The sequence below is a fragment of the Chiroxiphia lanceolata genome, chromosome 5, assembly GCF_009829145.1.
Source record: "Chiroxiphia lanceolata isolate bChiLan1 chromosome 5, bChiLan1.pri, whole genome shotgun sequence".
Taxonomy (NCBI): Eukaryota; Metazoa; Chordata; class Aves; order Passeriformes; family Pipridae; genus Chiroxiphia; species Chiroxiphia lanceolata.
The window spans coordinates 35,953,515-35,969,490 of NC_045641.1; the positions used below are offsets into that span (position 1 = coordinate 35,953,515).

At 39.1% G+C, this 15,976-nt stretch overlaps 1 protein-coding gene across 2 annotated transcripts in view; it reads left to right on the forward strand.

The window, feature by feature from the left end:
* Nucleotides 1-10,402: 10,402 nt before the first annotated feature.
* The window catches only part of RAB3IP (RAB3A interacting protein), a 32,504-nt gene continuing 26,930 nt past the window's right edge, over nt 10,403-15,976 (forward strand). For both annotated transcript variants that reach the window (XM_032687934.1, XM_032687935.1), the window contains exon 1: nt 10,403-10,480. The gene's annotated coding sequence lies outside the window, so the exon portion shown is untranslated. The remainder of the gene's footprint in view (nt 10,481-15,976) is intronic.

Genomic DNA, 15,976 nt, shown 5'->3' on the forward strand with positions numbered 1-15,976 from the left:
TTCACCCATTGACTTGGCTGGGCACATCCTTTCCTGGATAATGAGGTTCTCATTTTAGGGGACATTTGTCCAGTCCCCACTGGGTCCACCTGAACATGGAAGGAGAGAGAGTAACAGCTTGTAATTGCTATAGCAATGTTCCCAGTTAATGATCTTACTACCTTTTCTAGCTGATTATTGTATCTGTGTTAGCATGAGTGAGTGGAGACTTTTACTGTAAATTTTAAGGTAGTCTGAAATTTTCATGCAGCTCTTCAGTTTAGCTTTGTACTGATATTTTGAATCCACAGCATTAACAACACATTGGTGGTAACCTCCAAAAGCTCATTTATTACAGAATGGGTGTGAAAGTTTTCTTGGTCCATAAAAGACTAGCTACAGAGTTCTGCAAAAATCCATTTTTTCAAAACATTAGAAGCTTCCTTCTGCTTTAGAGACAGAGGATAAAGACAAGGACTTGTGAGAAAGGAAATAGAAATGAAAGCTTTTCCCAGTCTCTGTCAAAATTCTCAGCTAAAGCTAAGAATTGAGAAACTGTTGGTTAATGATAGTCACACTCCTCTGACATGTGCAATTGGAGTGATTCCCTAGCGTTTTAATACACTACTTGGTGAAGATGTATATTCAAAAGAAGGTTGCCAGCTGATTAACTGTCTAACAGGCAGCTGATGTATACTACAAAATAGAGGAAATGAAATTTTGAAGGAAAATAAAGAAAAATTTCTGTAAGAATCTGTCTTTTTATTGCCTATCCTCTGTGATTATTTCTACCATAAGGAATAAGGATAACTATGACCATTTATTTGATTTTTAAACATAACTGAGTCCACTGCAACAAATGAAGTTTTATAGCAAATTCTTACCATCTCGTAGTAACAAGCAAAGACCTGCAAACTGTTGCTGGAACTCCAGTGCTCTTTATATTATAAACCACTAATTATATTTGCCTTCATATACAAGAAATTATTTTGCAGATATTTGAGACAATTTAAAAGCTATATGCAATCTTGCGATGGACAACAAATTCAAGTGAAGATCTCTTCAAGCCGTGATAAATAAATTAGATTTTGTTAAGGTATTCACACCTTTGCTATCACATGTAGTTATCTTTAGCACGTGTCATATAGCATGCAGAAATTTTTTTTGTATGCACTGTGTTCCCAAAAGGTTACCAAAAGAGGATGGATTTGCAAAATATGTAAAATAGTATTTCCCACTTGCAATGAATACCTTAATTTTATTATTTCTTGTCCTTTTTCTGACCTTTCCTGATGGACATCCTTAGCAAATATTGCATCATCATGAGATAGGAAAAAAAGATGTTCTTTTGTTCAACAAGTGAATAAGGTAGACAAGAATTTAAGAGGTTTCATCTACAAAAACAGTTTTCAGAAGTTCTTTTCCAAATGCAGTTCTACTAACATTCATTGATAATCCTGTATATTGCATTCATTTTCTCTTGATATACTTGAAACACATCTAAATTACAGAGACAAAACCGTTTTAGCACTGTGTAACTAGACAGGTTTCCACTACATTCATCCATGGGTGTTTAACAAGACAGCTCAGTGCAACAGATAGTAGAAATCCATAAAATAAAAGTTATTTAGTTTATTTATGCTTCCTGCTTCTCTTTCCTCTTGATTTTTGAACTTGTTTATACTGGAAGATTTCTGGAAGAGGCACTAATTCATATTGTGTGCTAGTGAAGCTTCAAGCAAACACTTCAATATCTGTAGTAACAATGCCTAATGCCAATATCCAAAGAAATGCCATAATAACTAGGCTGAAATGTGGTCTGAACAACATGAAAGAATTTTCTTATTGAAATGAAGTGACTAATTAAAGTGCTGGGAACAGAACAGTATTAAAGGAGCTGCTGTCAGATTTTCTCAGATGAGAATATATTGAGTTTTGCTATACTTTTCTACTTAGTGTCACTCGCTGCTGTAGTTCTTGTCTAAAATAAATCAGTAAATTAACATAAAATGTCCTCTGCCCATAGAATGAATGTGTAGAGAGTTGCTGTGCTCTCTTACTGTCTCTTTCATGAGAGAAATTGCAATAATTAGAAGTTAATCTAGTGGGAGAGATACCACTGTACTTAGCATCACTCAATGTGGGTTATGGAAATACACTTTAAAGGAGGCTCTTTTATCTCCTGAAGTCACATGGTAGAATACTTGAGAGGATTACAAATGAATGCATCTGCAGGATAAAGCCTGCTGTCCTGACAGATCAATTCTCTGAGTAGTGTAAAGCCGTGATCAGAAACACTTTGCTTTGTAACTTTCCTGCCATGAAATAAACATCATTTATTATGCAGTAGTGCTGAGTTTGGTATTAGAAATATTATTATTGTGACTATTATCAGCCTTAACGCTCCCTTTATTGCCAGAAGGCACAGACACATAAAAGTAAACTAATGTCATGGCATGGGATTTATCAGAAGACGAGATCAACAAAGCAACCCGGAATGAGGTGTCCAGGAACTGGGCTTAAAAGCCAATGCCTGGATTGACTGGGAGAGCTTTCTCTTGACTTAATACCTACATCTCCAAAGTGCTCCATATCATGTTCACATGAAATGGTCTGGGTGGGTTATTTAATATACGCTAACAGCTTAAGTGAAAGCTAAATGGTAAAAAGGCACTCACAGAAGGAGAAGTGTTTGATTTTGCCCTATTGACTGGCTTTTCTGAAGTTAGTGTCATTCTGCTTTGTAAGATGATCAGGGTTTCAAAACTTCTTGCACAATGTCAAGCACTGGATATTAGATAATTTACTTACCTAAAAATGCAACTGATTTCACAGCCGTTCGCATAATCATCCTTTTGTACATGCAGGATGCTGCACAACTGTAATTTCTATTCTTTTTAATGAAGAAGTTATGTTAACGAAATTCTGTATTGTTGTGGACATTGAAGAATACTGATGGTTTATGGTCTCTGCATTATAATATATACTAATGTGTCCTGCACTACTTAAGCAGTTAAATTGGAGAAAGAAGGATCTTTTCTCCCATTTGAATGTTTATTTTATAAGAACACTAAGAGTGTTTATTTGTACTAGAGTTAATAATGCCTCTTTGTTTGCACAACAAGCACATTTGTGCTCTCAGTCAAGGTTTTTGAGGTACCACTGGAAAGCTCATAAATTCATACTCTTTATGGCTTAAGGGGACAGGTTTTCAGTGAGTGATGTTACATGTCTGAGAATAGCAAATGATAACTCTTGTTCTTTGCATGGAAATATATTAATAACAACAACAAGAACAACAAAAATAATAAATAACAATGGACAATACACATAACAGTACAACCGAACCATTGTCTTCCTCCCATTTAATAATTAATAAGGACTGCTTTTGCTTATTTTTTGAAAAAATTCTCTGTACGAATGTATTTTCACTTGTGTATATGAAAATCCACCTGCAAGAATGATGATCCAGATTGTCCACTATTTTAAGATAACAACACCATGAACTAATGACTGATACAAAGCTGTGGTGCATTTTACTATATACAACACTGTTAGAGATCTGATTAAACCATGCTGCAACTCACAGGAGAAAGTACACCCTTCACTGTCTGCATTCAAATTAAAGGGGGCCTCAGCCCAAAATTTAGAGTCATGTTACCTGCAAATGCAATGGGGAATGTAAGGATGGAGGATTTTCTTAAGTTGTCTCTTGGGCAGAGAGATTTATGGGAATATCTGTTTGTATGAGAGAGAAAGGGGAAAGATAAGACAGAAGAGATTCCAAGAACAAGATCATGGCTAAGAACAGACAGAAAAGCATTTGCAGGAAAAAGTGTTTAGAAAAGTTAAGTTCTTTTGAATTAGTTATTGTCTGGAAATAACTTGGAATGGTTGTTGTGGCTGTGTTTGTGAGAACAGGATTATTGGTATTTGTGCACAAAATAGGATTACGTCAAGATGGCTGACTACCACAAATTTCTTTTTGTAAAGGGAACAACTCACATGAGGTCTTTTCCTTATTTAGCTAGTTTTACTTCAGAGAACCATAATAAAACTTCCTGCTATTAAAAATAGCATTAATACACACGTGGAAAGGATAAAATCGAGGACTCTACTCCATGAGCCAGGTGGTCCTGCCAGTCCTGTATTAAAGCTAACTCTGGCTTTCCTCCCTTGCACACTTCAATGTTAAACATTTCCCTCAGAGCTTCATTTGTTCACTGCTCAGATGTTGATTAAGAGGGGGAAAAAAGAGACTACAAAAGAGAAAGTAGCATCCCAAAAAAGAATAGTGAGTTTAGTGAACCAACAGTAAACAACCGATTTTTTTCTATGGGAAAGCCTGAGCATTTCTACCTGACTTGCAAAAAACCCTCTCATTCTCTGCTTCCTGCAACCTTTCACCTAGAAAAAATGATTAAACAGTATGTAAAGTCTCATTGCTCCCTCAGACACGAGGCTCACTCTGTGAGCCAAAAGCAGATGAAAAAAACCCTGTGCTCGCTATGTTGCTGCTTGTACATGGCCCAGTACATGGCCCAGAACATACACAGTCATCGTAGCTGGGGAATTTATCCTTCACTCTACTCTGGACAAATCCATGCTTTGACTGTTTTAGTGAGGTGATGGAAAACATTTCCTGACACGGTGAGTGTGGGAGAACGTTTCCAATCAAGGTAACACAAATGTATATGATACTGGAGATTAGACTTCTGGGAGGCCTAGCACTTCTGAGGTCACTTTGGAACATGTAATAGTAATCCCTCTCTTTTGTGACACTGGAACTGCTCTGGTTTCAATACTACTTCAGCATTTTTTACCACCTACACAACTGAGTAAAGGATTCACATTACTTTTCAGAAATGACTCTCTGCTGCACTGAACTTGCAGAGCCTTGCCATCATGAGTGTGCCAAGCTGGAGAAAGCAGGAGACAAGAAGAAGAAAAAGCCATTCTAAACTGGGAGGCATTCCTATGCCCAGTGGAGTGATGTCCATATCAACTAGGTAATGCTGGACAGAAGGTGAATAAAACTGTATTTCTATCATACAGGGAAATGTTTGATACCTGTAAAAACTTTACAGCTTCCCCTCACATCGCAGAACACAGCAATAATTGGCAGCCTTGTCTGAAGTCTGGTTTTGACTCTCTGCATCATTGAGCAGAAATAAAGAAAAATCATCCCACTAAATCCCCTTCTTCCATTTTCATAGCCACTTCAGTCTGAAAGAATGAAGACCTTTCAAAATTTCATTATTTAAACTTGGTCATATGATCATGTCTTACAAAGAAGGAGGAAGAATTTTTATGAATTTAGTTTAGAGACAGATAAATTAAGGTACAGGGAGGGTACCCAGGTCCAAGAGGGTACTCAGGTCCAAAGCAAACTTGTGAATAAAACACAGGATTCCTGAATTCTCACCCTATGCTTTTCACTGCTTTTATTTGCAGTATTTGGTGGAGGTGGCTTTGAAGTCTCATCAACTAAAAGAATTCTTGAGTTTTAACTGCAGGTATGTCAGGGTTACAGAGTTTGTTTGGATTTTGGAGAGTTAATTTTCAGGTGAAAATGTATTTTGTAATTTTATTTTCTGATTTCTGAATTCAGGTTTGACATCTCTGCTGTCTTCCAACTAGGAATGAACATGTTGTACTATTTTTAATCACACTCTGGATCCATCCCTGGCTTGCTTCTAAAGATAAATGGAACCACATGTCAGTCCTTACATAAGTTGGTCTAAGGCCATTGCAGTTTTTATGTTTCTTCTACTTAGTATTGTTACATTTATGAGCACCTTCAAAAAACTTACAGGAATTATTTATTTCATATTCGACAGCAGAATCTGTCTAGTTGGGCAGCTTGTTTGTAGAATCAGTCTCATGGTCAAAGAGGACAATTGTAAACTAATGTGCTTGAAAAGGAAATTTCTTATTAATCCCTGTCATTTAATAGTTAATAATACTTTATTAATTTGTATCCTCCCTGATAAGGCTGTGCTCTGTGTATTCAAACAAGTTTTGTGTCGTTGTTTTTTTTTAAATCTGTAAAGAATGTGCCATTCTTTTTGTATTGTGTCAATGTTCTGCAGGCTGTGTATAGATATACGCTGTGTATAAATGGAATTTATTTCCCAAGTTTATATTTTTTGGTATTCAAGCCTTGACTTTCAGTTAATGAATACAGGGCTTTAATTTTAGACATAATTTTAAGGTCTTATTTCTGACACTGATTTGGTGCATTGACGACAGAGGTGATAATTGATAACAGAGGTGAAGACTACGAAGTAGTCTGAGGATTTGATGCTGTAATAGATTTGTTGCATGATTTGAGCACATCATTTGAAGACAAATAGGAAAGAACCAACATATCTACAGATGGAGTTTGGTAAGGCTTTTGAAATTCCCTCCTATGACACCTCATAAGAAAGGGAGGGGTACGCTGTTCGGCATAAACTACTGAAAAGACACGGTTTTAGATGGCCAATTTTTAAAGAAGAGCACCTCAACTCAGAGGTTCCTTCTGGTTCTGATAACATGCAATATTTTGACTAATGACTTAGCTTATGGAATAGAGAGTGCACTTTTCAAATCTTCAAGATATGAAGGGCCATAAACATTTTTTTCTCAGAACAAGATTAGAATTCAGTAAGAATCAATGGACGTAGAAGAAAGCTCACAAGTGAAGTCACAAGTTGGAGAAGGACTGGTTAAGCAGCATTCTGCTGCCACAACAGAAAAAGCAAGGGATCTTTTGCTGCAATATACAAGCAGGTGTGTGATATCCTAAAGCCAATGCTGGTCACATCTCAACTGGAGTGTTGTGTTCAGATTTGTGCACTATTCTGATGCAGACCCACAGGAAGAAACACAGAGAGAATAATAAAAACAACTGGAGGTCTAAAGAACATCATCTATGAGGAAAGATTAAAATAACTGTGTTTATTTTTTGAGAAAATGGAGGGATGCTATCAAATACCCTGAAGATGGTTGCTTCCTGTATCCACTGAGACAAGCTCATTACCTCTTTTCCTACACTGCAGCCAAGGAGATTAGGTTGACTTTGAAAAATACTTCTAACTCCAAGGTTAGTTCAGCACTGGAATGCACTGCTTAGGGAGGCTGTGTTGTCTTCTACCACTGGAAGTTTTGAGAAGGAACTTCAGGAACAGTTAATATCCATCCTGCTTGTTTTCTTTTATTTTGGGGCTTTCTTAGTGGGTAGATTTGAAGAAAAATACAGACCTCACTGGTTTTAACATTCTATCAGTTGAACAAAGAAAGCAGAATAGAGATAAGTTTTTAGGACTCCCATAACGTGGATGCTTATTTATTTCAATGTACTCATAAGATTTACTTTCCAAATGCTTTGCTAAACATTGGACAAATACGCCTGACTGGGGAACTATGGTTCCCAAAACTGCTAGCACTAGTTTAGCTGATCTAGTAGAAGTGGGGAAAAATTTCTAAAATAGATAAGACTTATAGTCCCTGTACCTTTTTTGTATGTAGTGGATCATTCTTTATTTCATTTCACTCTACTATGGGGTTGCAATGCACATGTGACTACTATTAATAGATTCAACCTTTAGTTTTCTTGAGTTTATTGTTTCATAACATCTTCATAGAAAGGAAGGTAATAATTACAATTTATTCAATATTAAAAAAATAATAAAATAAGTAGGAAGCACCATAAGCAAAGAGAAAATGAGATTTCAAAGTTTATTTGCTTTATTTATCCATGAAATTGTTGGGACATCCTCCCCTACTACATGTTCCAACATCTACAAAGACAACAACCACTTCATTCTTTTATTCTTCCCAACCTCTAGGAGGAAAAAATTCATTGGCATTTGTGCTTCTGTGTACAGGTGAGAAATTAAATTTAACTAAATTCAGATAAAAGAGAAATGATGTACTTAGTTTCTTTAAAGCCCTGCAGCCATCCTTGCCTTCAGCAGAGAAACCTGCCATGGTCTCAGACTACCTTCTTCTGAACTCCTTTGTCTTTTGCATTTTTTCCTCCCTGAAACGGGTTTCCTAGGTCCTGTGGACTGTAACTATTAGGAAAGGAAACAGCCGTGTTTGAAGATACAGTCTCTCAGGCAGATGGTTCAAATGCAACAGAAGACATGGATAGACAGAGGTGGAGTTCAGGGGAACTCTGTGCAGTGCAAGAACTGTTTGCAATGATGTTTGTCATGTCTTGCACCAGTATGACTGGAGAGAAGCTACATGAGTGAGATTGTCAGTTATAAGTATATAGATTGCTGTGGCCAAGTCTGTGCCGAGATACCTATGCAGCATTCTAGCTAGCTGGAGAATTTCTGATTTGGGGCAGTTAACCACACTAAGGAGTTCAAAATAAACAGATGAATCCTTGTCTTGACTGTTCCCTTGCTAGTGGGGTGACCCTTGCCTCAGGTAACTTCAGGCATCTCAGTTCACGACGCCTGGAGGAGTAACCCTGCCCTAACACTGATGTGCAGCTCATCCAAGGGCTGGATAAAAATAGAGTATTAAAATATCTTTTTCTCCCCCCTCCCCCCCCCCCCCCCCCCCGGCTACTTCTCTTATTTATGACTCTGGATTTAATTCAGTTTATTTAAATTTTTAATTTTAACCATATAAATTATGCTTTCTTGGTTTGTTGCTGCCTGAGTATTATACAGAGCAAAATACAGAACTACCTGACAAAATAAATCTGTTGGTGATTAATTTTAGCACAGTCAAATGTCTTTGGAACTGTATTGCTTTTATTTCTTGAAATGCAAGATGTCTAATCTGGTTAAGATAGCAGATTGTCATGCCAAGCACAGTCATTGTACAGGATTAAGAACTATAGGATTACAGATCCTAATTATAGACTCTTGTTGGTTTACTAAGTCTTAATAGGTTGTTTTCAACTTCTGATTCCACTTGTCACGGCTCTTTTGCAATCATGTTTTTAATGAACTTTGATGCACCTAATTTGTCAAACCTGTATTCTGATAGCATTGCCTGGCTTCTATTGCATGTCAATATTAGCAAATTAAATAATTTAAAGGTTCAAGCTCCTGAAACTGAATATCTTTTCTCTATGAGGCTTTTCATGACAAACTTCCAATTATAACTACTATTTGAATACTCCATTTCTTGCACTGCTTGGTTTCTTGGGTTTCAGATTTCTTCCAGAAAAGCTAGAAATTATTATTTTCTGTAGCCAGTTTTTCTGCCTGAGCCCCCTTGTAGTCAGTGTAGATTTACATACTGAAAAGTAATTTAGAAGATAATACTATTTATAGGTACTGTATTTACTTTATGAGGCATGGCATTGGTACATTTGCCTTTTGACATCTTCTTTGTCATATTGTTTTGCTTTCAATGAACTTCTTGCTTGATGGGGAATGTGTCACAGAGAGTATTATTCATCTGCAGCTATGTCCTGCAGAACTGGCCGAACAGGATTCTTTTACGTTCAGTGGAAAGCTGTCAAGATAATTAAAGTTTCAATTATTGACTGGAATGCAGCCTCGATTCCTTAACTGATGAATGGGATAAGATCCTGTTTACATTAGTTTTTTGCTAAAGTTCCTCACCATGCCGCACACGGTTCAGTTCAGCTGCACTACCACCAAGGAAATTATGTTGTCCAGCCAATACTGCTGTCACTTGAAGCATATTTTTTGGCACTGTAATCAGACCAGTAAAATGGAGTTATATTTATAGCAGCTTTATAACATTTTGCCTATTGCCTTTAAAGACATAGGACACACAAAACAGTACAGACCAGGACTTCAAAGGAAAAATGTGAAGGCTGCACATTAACCTCTGAAAAGCTGGAAAATTGCACTAAGTGCCGTGCTTGTGTCAGCGTGGCAGTAATGATGGCTTAAGGCAAGGCAAGATGAGAGGTTGTAGATATAGCTCTTTATCAGACTAACTACCAGAGCTCGAAAAACACCTCTTTTTAGCAGGTGAGCCCTCTATCTGGCCTGATTTCAGAAATTTTGTGTGTAGAGTTCAGTCTCAGAACCTGATCTGGAGCAATGCATGCCCTATGGATGAAAATTGCTGGATAATCATCCGACATATCTTTCATTTTCTCATTTTTAATTGTGCAATCCCGTGCCTCTGTTACTGCATGCCATTAAACGCAGAATTATTAACTTCCTCGTGTTGCCTTTACGGCAACAAAACACTCAGACTTTCAACAGCCCTGTCCTCGCCTGCCCTTGAACAAGAAGAGATGTTTTAACCCTCCCTTCCAGGCGATGAGTGGAACCCCTGCCGCAGCCCGGGGGATTCTCTCCCCCCGGCCCCGCTCCCCTCACGGAGGTCACCCCCCCACGCTTCCGTCTGGCCGCCAGGGGGCGCTGGCGGGACCGTGCGCACCTGCCCCCCCCGCCCCGCTGCGGGCGGTGCGCACGCGGTGCGCACGCGCGGCGCGGCCCCGCCCCGCGGGTCGGCTGAAGGGACGCGGCGCGGCGGCGGCGGCCGCTGCTCTCCCGGGGCTCGGCAGGTACGTGCGGCGGGGGCTGCGCGGCCCCGGCCCCACCTGCGGGAACGGGGGCCGGCTGCCCGGGGCGCGGCTCTCCGCTAGTGCCGCCGCACGTGCCGGGCCGCGCCTGCGGCAGCCCGTGCCTGCGCGGGCGGAGCCGGCGCCGCCGGGGAGCGCTGCCCCTTGCCGGGGCGCCGTGAGCGGGCGCTGGCGGGTTTTGGGGGCTGTTGGTCCCCGCCTGGAAGAGCGTGGGGACAAGAGTCGGCCCGGGCCGTGCCGTCGTGTCCGTCTGCGGCAGGAGGGCGCTCTCGGCTCCGTCGGCGTTTGCGTGGGCGCCGAAGGGGCAGCCGACGGCAGGGATGCGCTTGGCCCCGAGTTCAGCCGCGGCCCAAGGCAAAACTGGACAGAAGTAGTTCTCGGGGATCGTCCCGGGAAGTGCCGGGCGCACCTGCCTCGGGAGAGCCGGCGGCGGACAAAGGGCTGTCGCACGCCCGAGGCCGGCGCGTCGGAGCTGCCGCTGTCGTGCCCCGGCGGTGCGGGCGGCGGACGCCGGGGGGACGAGACGGGCGGGAGGGACTGGAATGAGGAGGGGAGGGGTGCGAGGAGACGCTGAGCTGGAGCTGAAGGCTGCATCTCCGCTCACAGACCTCTCGGCCGGCGGCGCGGCCGGTGCGGTTCAGGTGCGAGCGCCGAGAGAGGCAGGGGGGAGGGAAGAGCCGGGCAGGGCCCCTCGGGGGGTTCGCAGATTTCGCCCCCCTCGAGAGGTGCCGGAGCAACGTGGGTAGAGAACAGAAGTGTGAGGCGGTGGACCTGCGCTCGCCTTTAGCGCTTCTGGTTGCTTTATAGTCTGTCGAGCAATATTGAGGGTCAGACCTGGTCGCCGATAAGTGGTTTTGTAAGCACTGGTAGTTAAGTAGCAGATCTCAGTTAGCCTTAATTTCTAATGCAGCTACTTTAGAGAGTAAGGCTCAGAAAGTAAATTCTCGTTACAAGTTGATTTCAAGTGATGAGCTGTGTGGAAATTCCTGCCCCCGAAGTGCTGATGCTCCACTAACTCCCCGAGAGTCGCAGGGCTCTGGAAGCAGGAGAACACTGAGTGGCCAAAGCCTTAATGATGCCCCCGGTGTTCGTGTTGCTGAAAGAAAGCAATAGTATTTTCACCAGTTTGAGAGTGTTGACTGTTCTGTTTGCAGATAGTGTATTAAGTTTTGTGTTGCTTGTTTTGTTCGCTGTGTTCATTTGTAAGCATGTTCTTAGGAAGTCTCAAAAATAGTGATCTAGACAGATAAAATAATTAATCTTCCACAGACCTCCTGTAACTGCTCTTTTGAAGCAGATGTAAGGTTATTCAGACTAGAAGCATGTATTGGCAGCTACCAGGTGTTCAAATATTTCTATTCCTCACTGTAGGGCAAACCCTGAAATCTTGTTGCTTTAACATTTTTATTGTTGTTTTTATTATAGATCTGTTTAATGAGTTCTGGGAAGCGTTAAAGTTAGGCCTTCTGTATTTGTGTCTTGACAGTCATTCATCTGCTGTGCTTGGTTAATGTTACCTAGTGAGCAAAGAAGAATAAATAATTTACCGTTCTCATTATGCTTTTAATAAATAACAAATGGGAGCGCACCTCACAGCTGTGACTGGAATATCTATCTTGTTACACTATATTTAAAAAGGGGAAATTTTTCTATAGAAGAGCCACAATAAGCCTTTTGATTATAGACTTGTACCTATCTTTATAGCTTTTACTGACTTGATTTAAAAATTGATGTAAAATACCAATGAGCTCGTTGCTCAGTGTTCCGCTTAGGTTTATGGATTTTCCCAGAAAAGAAATGTGTACATTGGATTTTTATTTTTAAGACCCTTTTTACTGTGGAACTTAAAATGTGGTAGTACTGTAACTTGACTGTCAAGACTTGTATTAGAGACTTTATTGCACTTAATAATATGCTAACCATTTTTTCATGAATTAAGAAAATATTTCTTGAAATGCATTTGCAGATGCAACATCATGAAAATCATGATAACTTTTACTTAAGTTTATTTACTGAATATTTTCAGTGTTAAATGAAAATCAGTCTTTAGGTCCAAGTCTTGGCAAGAATGACACTACAGTCATTGTGGTCAGGCTTAAACCTGAGATGAGACTGTGAAGTTGTTTGCAAGATAAGGCTCTGCCTTAAAAAGAACAGCATCTGCAAAGAGAATCATATTTTCAGTTTAATTAACTTGGTTTAGAGAGTCTTTATGAACAGAACAGCATTCTTTGAATGTTAGGTTACAATAAAAGTTTGCAGCATTCTACTTTGCAAAGCACTGACTTTTCTCCCTAGTAAGAGGTGTACTATCAACTGGACTCTAAACCATGTTTATTTATAGGTTTCACAAGCACTTCATAAACGTAGATCGTTGAATCTTGTGTGCTGCTTGTTTCTGGAAGAGAGACAGTTGTCGTCTGCACCTGTCGATTTTTCTAATTGAAGATAAATCTATAAAAAAGTTTTTAAAAGATTTTTTTTAATCATCAGTTCATCAAACCAAAAATCCCTTTAACTTTATAAAATCTTGCTATCAAGTGGACTGTGTGTTTTTTTTTTTTTAAAACAGTGTGAAATAGTGTTTTGAATACCTAACGTGAGAGTAAAAAATAGGAAGAAGACCCACATTATAGTATTATATGACAAAACTGGAGGGAATGCCATAGAAAAATATTCTTACATTGAAACAAGTGTAGTTTTGCTAGCTGTTAAATTCTGTAGATTTGCTTAACTTAAAATTTACCTTCTATTTACCATCTTGCCTAATTTATCAAGTTGGTAAATATGTGGTGTAAGGTCACTTGTAAATAAAAATAGAATATATAAAGACTGGATGGAGTGGTTCATGGTTTTCTTTTCTCTCGTATCTTACCAGCTCAAAAAAAAAAAAAAGGTATATTTTGGCTCCTGAAGCAGAAACTTCTGTCATAATTGCAAAATCGTAAGGGTGGGAATTACTTTTTGCAAACCTTGAGGAAATTCCTATGCCAAATCTTGAATTGTGTTCATGCAATCAACTGGCATCAATAATGGTGTTTAAACTTGCTTTAATTCTGTGGCTGAGCTTAATAATAAAGCAGTTTAGGAAAAAAAAAAAATCCACCAAACTTCTTTGTCCCGTGCCTACATCTGATGAGTATTTCATACTGGATGGATGTAATTGAATTGGTTTTGAACTTGAAATTAATGCCTATATATGCCTTATGACAATTTTAATTTTAAACTACCTGTTTGCATCTGATAGGTATGAAGTAACTGTGCTTAACTGAACTGCTTCTTTAAAAGGTATTCATTAGTCCACGACTGTAATTCCCTACTGAGTTCTTTAGAGCTTAAAACATATTACATTCCAGAGTCTATAATGCCAAATATTTCAAAATATTTTTTTCTAAACCCAGTGAGAAGAATGCAGACCCAGTGGTGGGCTAATGCCAGTCTGTTTGAGAAACTGCTACAAAAAAAATCCACTTTCCTGACCCTTCCCAAATTAACTGAAGCAGACATAGGAGTCTAACAAATGAAGTCTTTGGGACTATTACTTTTTGAAAGGCCTGTTGCATGGAGATTAAACCACTGTAGCTAATAGGCACCTTTTTTTATAAATGCCAACTACAATTTACTCTTCATCAAAATGTTTAGAAACATTAACTTTTTCCTTATGGGTTTTTTTTTCACTTGAGCAGGTAGTCATTCTGTTGTGATGGTACATTTTACCATCAAAACTAAAAATGAGATTTCTGATGCCTGAAATGTTTGGTGTTGGCATTGCTTTTAAATAGACTGTAACAGTTACCAGATTGTTCAGAGCTGTCATCTTCAAGATGTCTCAGATTTAAAAACAATCTGTGAAAGAAAAACTCCAGAGTTTGTAGTAAGTGGTTTTCAACAATTTTTTCCTATTTTTTAAAAGGAAACAAACCACAACAAATTACTGCTTTTTAGGGAGCTTTTTAGTATTTAGTTATTGAGTGGTTTGATTCAGTCAAGTAGCTAAACCCCTCTTAGAATAATAATAGAAAAATTAGATTAAGCATTTTGTTTTCACTGCTGTCGAAAATGTTTATGGTTCTTGATTCCTGTTAGAAGCCATAGGAAGTGTTAAGCTGACTGTTGATAAATTGATTTCTTTGTAGTACATTTTTGTTTACTATTAGATAAAGTAACAGATTTGAGTATAATTTCCTCATGAAGTTATGTGGTTAGTTGGCAGTGGAAGTAATAGAAAGCTACAAATTTTGACAACTCCCACCAAATTTGCATTATTTCTAGATAAAAGCATAAGGAAATTAATTTTTTTTGTTGTTCCATCCTGCTTTATTATGGTACTTGATTTTTTTAATGTGATCCAAATTATAATATCAACAAAGATAAAAATCATGTGTTTGGTAGGTACTAATGCAAATCCAAGCTTTCACCTCATATTAACCTGATAGAAAAAGTATTAAGAAAATTCATTATTTTATTTAATGAGTGGGCTGCCCTGAAATGTCAGAATATCAGCTTTTGTTCACAGTAGCACAGAACTACTACCAAAGAGTGCTGTGTCAACACTGTGCTTTTTTTACACACTGTCAGCTTGGCTCCCGGTAAAGCTCTCCACTTACCATTTGCTTCATGTTCCTTCACAGCAAGGCTGTTCATTGCTGCCTTAATCAATAATATGAATCCCCACCCCACAAAGTCTTAAGGAAGCCTCTAATCTGTAATGACACTGAAATTTAATGTGCTTTCTCTCCTCTTCTTTTGCTTACCATAACTTTGAAGAATTCTTTTCCCGAAAGAGAGCTATTATTTTTAGAACCACTTGGCTTTTTGCGTGTATGTTTGGTTTCATTAAGGTGTAATGTGTCTTCAGCTGGTGCCTTGGTAACAGCCTAATGGTGTTGGTGAGTCTTGAAACTGAGATATTTGATATGGGCTCCTTTGTCTTGTCTGGGTGGTGTACAGGGCTTCTACCTGCTCACTGCCTAGTGAGAAGTAATGCTAGCAAAGAAGAAAGCTGTGAGTGGAAAGTGTTTTACATAGATGGTTTGCTTATGACTGCCCATTTGACTGGCTGTGGGAAAAGCTTAGCTGAGGGACTTTTTCAGCTCTTCCAGGAATAACTTTTATAACTTTTTTACTTACTGTATCAGAAAGAGCTTGTTTTTTGGTAGCTGAGAAGTTATGTGTGGATTTAATTACTCATAAATCTCTTGCCTGTTTAGGGTGATATAGATCTTTAATGTACAAGCAGAGTGATAGTCATGTGAATAAAATTCCATAATCTTTTTGGTTTAAGCTATTTTTTCCCCCTGTTAAAAATACTGCAGGATATTTTGCTTATCGTAAATTGATGCGATGGTCTAGAGGGACAGCTAGAAATGCATTTGAACATTTGCAAGATAGTAAGCAGGCTTCCAAAGGTTTTTTCTCTGCGTGAGCCAGCATGACCTCCTGCACTTCATAATTTAGCTGAATTTGTGTCTGTTATCA